The sequence below is a fragment of the Cololabis saira genome, chromosome 21 (assembly GCF_033807715.1).
Source record: "Cololabis saira isolate AMF1-May2022 chromosome 21, fColSai1.1, whole genome shotgun sequence".
In the NCBI taxonomy this organism is placed as follows: domain Eukaryota; kingdom Metazoa; phylum Chordata; class Actinopteri; order Beloniformes; family Belonidae; genus Cololabis; species Cololabis saira.
Window position 1 is genome coordinate 24,206,264 of NC_084607.1, and position 8,034 is coordinate 24,214,297.

Sequence of the window (8,034 nt, forward strand, 5' to 3'; positions counted from 1 at the left end):
CTTAACGGTCTTGGGCCTTCTTATCTGTCTGATCTGCTTTTACCCCATAAACCCTTGTGGACCCTGAGATCCTCCGGCACCGGCCTTTTAATCATTCCCAAAGTTAGAACCATAACTCACGGTGAGGCATCATTTCATTACTACGGCCCACGTCTGTGGAACAGCCTGCCGGAGAACCTCAGGGCCGCAGAGACTGTTGATGTTTTTAAAAGCTCAAGACGCACCTTTTTAATTGGCTTTTAGCTGATTCCTTTTAGTCTTTCTTGTATACCCTTGTTTTAACTAGCTGTTCTTTTTGTTTTAACCCAGGTTTTATGGTTTTTATGGTTTTAAGTTGTTCATATGCTTGTTTTAGCATGTCTTGCTTTTTAGACCTACTTTTAGGATACCGTTTCCTCACCTGGATCCTCAGTGCTCAGCCATGTCCACACCCATATTTATATAGATGTGTGTGTGTCTGCGTGTGTGTCTCTAACTTGTGTGAACTGTAGTGTGCTTGTGTCTGTGTGTGTGGGGGGGTTGGGGGGGGCATTAATAAGTTTTATGTTTGTTTAACGTTTTATGTAAAGCACTTTGTGTTGCATTTTGCATGAAAAGCGCTATATAAATAAAGATTGATTTGATTTGATACAGTGGTTATCAGCTCGCAGGAGATATCCTTTATTTGCTTCTTTATTCTCTCTGAGTTAAACAGAGAACATGAACAAAACTAACACACATATATACTGTATAAAGTATATATAAGATTGTCAGTAAATGTTTTCATTAGCTTTATAGTGTAAATCCTACAAACTTACAAAGAAAATAAACAGCACCAGTCTGTTACGTCTGAGCTGCATGATTTGCTGAATTTGGGTCTTTGCACTGCTAATATATATTTTACCGAGCTGTGTTATGTCTCCGTATCACTGTTCACGGATGTGTAATGTGTTCATGATTCAACTATTTTCCAGACTTAGTTTGAGCAAAGTCGTTTGTTGTTTTTTTTTTGGTTTGTTTTGGTTTGTTTTGGTACTAAATAGGGTGCCTTCAATGACTTTGTGAATCATTCATGGCTGCTTTTTGAAGCTGTGGCTGCTCTGTTGCCAACTGAGATACTTGATGCATCATGCAGACCTCAGAACCGAAAAAAAAGTGAGGATGAGACTTCAGACCTGTCAAAACAGACTGATATCTTGATGAATCTGTGTTATTGGAAACTTGTGGTAAATTTAAATGTCTGTGGCAAACATCAGCTTTAAAGGTGACCTATTATGGCATTTAATGTATATTTTAAACAGGCCTTGAATGTCTTAAAAACAATCTAAAGCTTGTTTTTTCTACATAAATCATAAATCCAGCCTGTGGGCCCTGTCACTAGTTTTACCGCTTCTAACCTCTTTTTCTGCGCCTCATTTTTAGGGAAGGGGGGGGGTATGATAATGAGGCTCTGTGCTGATTGGCTCCCTGAATGACGTGTAGGAGGGGAGGAGAATAAACCTCGCTCCGCCAGAGTAGCCCGAGCCTGTAAATTATCCCAACACTGAATTTTCACAAATGGAAACTTTATTGTTAAAAAAATAAAATATGAGTTGTATATAAATAACATTTATGCACTATTTAAGCCGGATCTACCCGGCGGATGCTGAACGCTGGCCCCGGAGCCACGCCGGGCGCCCGGGAGCAGCGCTGCTAGAGCAGCGCGCATCACCGCGGCTTTAACGGGGGAATCTGACCGGTTCCGACCGGCCGGGACCGCAGGAACCGGCCTGGACTGGTAGCAGGGACTCCCGGGGACCGACCAGCGGAATTTCAGCCGGATCTGCCCGGCGGATGCTGCGCGCTGGCGCCGCAACCCCGCGGCGGGCGCACAGATCGGCTCCGGAGCGCATCCGCGGCGCATCGCCCGTTATCGGGGATCAAACCGACAGATTTGCCTGAAAATCTCGGAGGGTGAAGCTGGTCCGACCTGGGACAGACCCCCGAGGACCCAGCTCCCAAACCACCCGGGAACCTGGATGATTTAACCCGGATCCGCTCCGCCGCGGCGCCACGTCCGACTGGCTGAAGGATGGAGCGCTCCAGCCGGCGGAGAGAGCTGGTTGTGGGCGTGGTTTCAGCAGCGGAGGCTGAACCTTTGGAAATCTGCTCCCGTCGTGATGTCACGACGGGAGCAGATTCTAATCGGCTCAAAAAAAACCACGTGACACTGGGGGACTCTGTCCGGCGGGGGTCAGAGAGCTTGCAGAAATTCATGGTATTTTGTCTCCCCTGTGCTGGCAGGGTGAGGGGAGACCACTTTATATATGTTAAAACAAGAAAAAACGTGTTTTTCATAATAGGTCCCCTTTAAGACATGTCAAATATGAGTGTGACATCACCGGTTTATGATGTCACATTTGCAGAAAAAAAGGAACATTTATAAATGGATGTATTAGAAAAGTGGGAGAATAGTCAAATATTTTTTTCATTTTTCCAGCCTTTTAGGCTATGTGCATATGGAGTTTATAGTTTTTTTTAAATTGTCATTGTATATTACTGTAATATACACCAAAATTCAGTTTGAACTTCACGTCTTAAAAATCAAAAAGACAGATCAAGATGAAATGAATATATGAAATAACCTTGCCTCTCTCTGAAGGAATATGAATGGTGACGGTGATGATTTCAGCAGCTGAATGCCTCGTCAATTTCTCTGATTAGATACTTAGAGAAAGAATAGCTGCAAAACAGATCTGACTCTGCGAAGTAGGTGTGCAAACAAACACTACCAAATACATTTTTCATCTCACAAGCCCTGGGTTTCTCGACACGTGTGTTAAACAATATGTTTGCTCGCAGGCATTTGGTCGATCATCATGGTTGATCAAACATGGACCGGTCTTACTCCCCAGTCACATCAACAAAGCCACGGACCACTAACCTACGCACTACTGCAAGATGTTCAAAATAGCTGAGAGTGTGTACTTTAAAGAAAAAGACATATTGTCGTCCTTTTAAACAGCTTTTCTGGGTCAAAAATCCAGATTTAGAATGAGTCACATGCAGTCAACAAAGACACGCTTGTTACCACATAAGAAGAATGGGGGATTGAGAGGAAAAATAAAGAAGCGGAGCACAAGGGAAAATATGCCCTTGGTGACTGAGAGGCATGTGACAAGGAACAGAAAGAAAATATGAATATGTAAGAGGCAGACGATGGGGAGGAAACTTGAGTTGTCATGCTTGTGAAACAAAGCTGTTGAAGTTGACAAATCTTGACGTGCATCCAAAATGAAACCTGGCTTCGTCAGTTTTGCTCCCTTCATCTGTAACTTGCTTTTTAATTGCAGTTCACCTGCTTCCCTCTCTGTGACCGAGCTCTCTGAGACTTAATTAACCCTCTGTTTCCTCTAACATGCTTTGTGCCTGTTCTTTTTTTTATATGTATATAAGTATCTTTCGGATTATTTTTGGCTTTTCCTGTCAGTAGTTCTTCTGTTTTGGTTTACTCTACCTTCACCTGTTACCATTTAAAATCTCCAAAACAGCTATTCACCCAAACTGAGCATTTTCAAATAAGTGCTGCAGCTTTAGCTGCCTCGGGCTCAATTCATTGTTTTGTCAAATGACTACAGAGGAATTTGCATTGTCACCTTCTTATAAAAACACCTTTTTCTGAAATGCAGTGTTTATTGCTTGCTGTTATCTTGTTTAAAAATTTTCATCAAAGCAAGGGGGTGGATACTGGATTGTGTTTCCATAGGGGGATAAAAGTGCAGCTGGAGTGTTGAATTGTCTTAGAAACAGGTAACGTGTAGTTGTGAATCTGTGCATCTTTCTCTGACATTGTTTACAAGGTGAGATTATAACCAGATGTGAAATATTAATGTTTCCTGTCAGAGCTATTTTAACATTTCAACTTTCTTTTCTTGCACCATGAAACACACTGTCATACCTACTTCTCTGACATTACTGCTGGTTGTACGCTGCTATAAAAGCAATGGCAATTAAAGCTGCGAATGGGCCCTCGCACTCACGGCTACTTGATGTATAACACACCTGGGTGCACGTTACGGTTCGGGCCGCATTAACGGCCGAAGGAATGGTATGAATTGCGCCAAAATTACACGATTAATTCAAAATGGCCGACTTCCTGTTTGGTTTCGGCCATGGCGCCAAGACACTTTTCTTTAAGTTGTGACATGATACAGGTGTGTACCGATTTTCGTGCATGTACGTCAAAAAGTATTGTGGGGCTTGAGGCACAAAGTTTTCTAGGGGGCGCTGTTGAGCCATTAGGCCACGCCCATTAATGCAAACCATGAAATATCAAATGTATCGCCAGGCCTGGCTTGCATGTAAAATTTGGTGACTTTTGGGGCACGTTTAGGGGGGCAAAAAGGCCCTCCTTTCGTCGGAAAAATAAGAAAGAAAGAAAGAAAGAAAGAAAGAAAGAAAGAAAGAAAGAAAGAAAGAAAGAAAGAAAGAAAGAAAGAAAGAAAGAAAGAAAGAAAGAAAGAAAGAAAGAAAGAAAGAAAGAAAGAAAGAAAGAAAGTTCCTACAGATACAATAGGGCCTTCGCACTGTAAGTGCTCGGGCCCTAATTAAGCAATAAGCACAATGGGAAAGTTACTCATAAATTGGAGGTAATTTTACCTCCTATGTTTTTACTCACACTGCAGACTGTGTAACACCTTGCATACAGCACACTATTTGTTAAGACAATCAGTATGCGCTAGAGGTTAGTACGTGGTTTTGAAAACAGCCTAAGCCTCCTTTCAGCAACTGGAAACGATTATCGTTTATAAGCTGTGACTAAACTACATGTTTTCAGAATCTATTAACATTGTTAAAGGTGATTTTAAGAAAAAAGACACCTGAAAATGAACAGACCAATGTCTTCTTAGGGTGATGAAATGATATTAAAGGATTTTTAAATGTAAGCTTAAACAGAAGCCATCTAGCTTTCCTCAGGTCATTTAGTTGTATGTGGGACAATTAGTTAGTGGCGTGATATTAACAAACAAACGCACAAACCTCAGGATGCATTTACAGTTCATTATGAGATCATGGCTTCTTCAGAACACTAAACACTTTTCATAAATGATAATGCCAGACTTCTACTGATAGGGATGACTTCCAATGAAATCACATAAACCAAGGTCTCTGTTTTGGGAACAGTGCCTTGCTGCTTTCAACTGCCAAAACACGTACCCATAGGTAGCCACACAATTGGATAATTCCTGTAACATTCACAGAGATACTGAGATCTGCCTGTAGGAGGGTGTTGTTGGACTGAGTATCTCGCTAACATCTCCCTCCATCCATGTGACTCATGTCTTTCTTTAAATAACAAACTTCATGCTAAATAATTTCACTTGCTGATGAAGTGTCCTGTTAGTCTGCTTCGTCTTCACAGATTAGACACGACGGGCATCTAAAATGAAGCTATTGAGTCTATGTAGCCTTCTTCCTGTCTTAGTTTTTGTCTTCTGCTCTACATTTACATAGATTTTGTTTCTTCTTCTTGTCTGAAATCAAGCTGCAGCAGATGAAGATGTCATGACAGGACACATTGATTGAAAATGCGTCACTTATTGAAAAGCATGAGTGTACGTAATGCTAATCTGTGACCGCACATTTAAACGTTTCCAACAGATAATAAAAACAAGATAAAACAGCAACATGAAAGCTGAAAGTAAGGACGAGGAAGGAGTTGTCATGCTTGTGAAACAAAGAAAAATAAAAGATTAAAAAGACAGATAACAAGATTTGAAAAACAAAACACCAAAGGAAATATAGTCTTGAGTGTCAATCAAAGCAAATTAATAGCAATTGCAGATGTAAGAACAACAAACTTCAAATGTTTTGAGTCATTATATATTAACGTGTATGATTTATAGCCCGTTTGGACCGTTACAAGACATAAGGCAGACGTGTCGTGTTTAATGTTTCTGTTGTGTTGTCTTTCCCGTTGTTTTGTTCCACATCAGGCTCACTATAATGACAAATATTTCTGAGATATATTCATAGTTCATAGTTATATTACTTAGTAATATTTCTGAGTTATTTGCATTCTGCTGCATGAGTCACGTCTTAAGACCCCAGATCTTGCCGTAAAAACTTGCCGTAAAAAGACACTAAAAATGTGCGGTGGCGTGCAGAAGCTGCAGGGCTCGACCTGTCATGCAATTCGCAGTTAGTGTGCACAGCAGTGTGTACAGAGACACTGACCGCACTTGCTACTTGCGGCACATTCTCACTTTCAAATACTAGGGAGGCACCTCTGTTTTTAAACTCAGCAGAGAGAAATTCTGATGGACGGGAACTCATGTGGCTCAGCACCTGAGTCTCTTTCTGGCAAATGCAGAAAAAGATGATCCCTGATGGCAAATATGCGCGTTGCCCCTCGTGTGGCAGGCAGGTGACATTTTTATGCGGCGGCACAGAGCCCCACCACTCCCAGGTGAGCTATGTGTGGGGATCTGCTGGCAGGGAGGGCGTGTTGCATAGTTCACACAGTGATCAGGTGCATTGACTTGTTTATGTATTACAAAAATCAGAGCTGGGTGCCAAATTCTATCAAACAACTGATTTTTGTCCACGACCAAGAAAGCAAACACAACGGATTATTTTGAATGGAGCCAAGTTAAAACGGTGACATCCAGGTTAATTTGTTTTTTTTGCAACAAATAAGCGAGATGAGATGGCCTTTTATGCCCGAGCAGGAGAGTATTAGGATGCATGATAATAGGATGCAGCATTGTCCTGTGTTTTCAGTCCTGCTGGCAAGGTTGAGTCCCATTTATCAGTTTTATTGCAGTTCACCTGCTTCTCTGTTTTTCTTCCCTAATGTTTCCTACGTGGTGCTTGGTGCTGAGGATGTGGCATACGCAATGGTTTTAGATCTTCTGGGAGATAACACTTGCCTTAAAGTTCCCGCCTTCAAGGTGACCTATGGTATTTTCACTCAGATCTCTTGGCTTGTCTTTTCTTTTTTGAGTCCTTCTGCAAATTCAGCAGGTTGAGACATGACGGTTATAAAGCTGAAAGTTCATATGGCTCATGTACATTCTTCATGTACAGTCAAGACTTAACAGGGGCAGTATATCACGAGAAGGTCCCTGTCTGGTGAAAGATGCAGCAAGGTATTCAGTAACCTCCCCAGCAGAAGAAACCACAAGTAACATGGGAAAAAAAATGTAAAAAAGGTTAGCACATGAGGGCATCAGTGATTAATTGTTTTATTGAAGTTTAATTGCATGTCCCCTTTTCTTTTCTTTCAGTAACAGTTGACATTCCCCAGCTGCTGGTGAGTTATTACTGCTCACAATGATTTTGAGCTGTAATTACTATGTATGGTAACTTTATTATAAGAGATTTTAAAAAGTATAAATATACTATATGGGCGTTATATGGGCGCTCCTTCTTTGTGATTGATTTGGCATTAAAAAAGTACCAGAAAGCCGATTGTGTTTGACCTGATGAACACACTTTAGCAGAAACTGCAGAACACATCCTATTATGTATGAAAATGAGCTTCTCAAGTCAGTGTTTTCCCTCCGCCGTGCCAGTAACTGTCCACTCAGCTCTTATATTGTCTTCACTTTTGACAACAGAAGTTCAGTGGTATGAAACTTCCTTAATATTTGTTATTGTTAATATTAAGAAAATGACTTATATGACCTAGTGTGCCGCTGCAGCAGCAGCTTTCCCGTGAGTGCTGGAGGTCAGATCAAGGAGGCAAGCTTTTACAGCTGCATGTTTTTCTTGTGTTTTTATGTGAATGTTTTTGCTACTTGCTTTAAGTATGTGAAAATGACTGTTTTGTCTTTTCAATTCACTAAGTTACTGCAGAGAAAAAACGGCTGCAAGGCTGAGGGGTAGCATCCAGCTCGTTACGCATCAGTGGTTTACATTTATAATTTACAACCCAGAACTTGCCAAATCTAAGTCGATGATTTGAAATGAACCTTTGGAGGTGCAATTTGAAGTTAAATGTTAGAAAGCTTAGCGTTTGGCCAAACCTTTTTGAAATTCCTTTAAAGGGATTGTGACATGAAAAACACATTT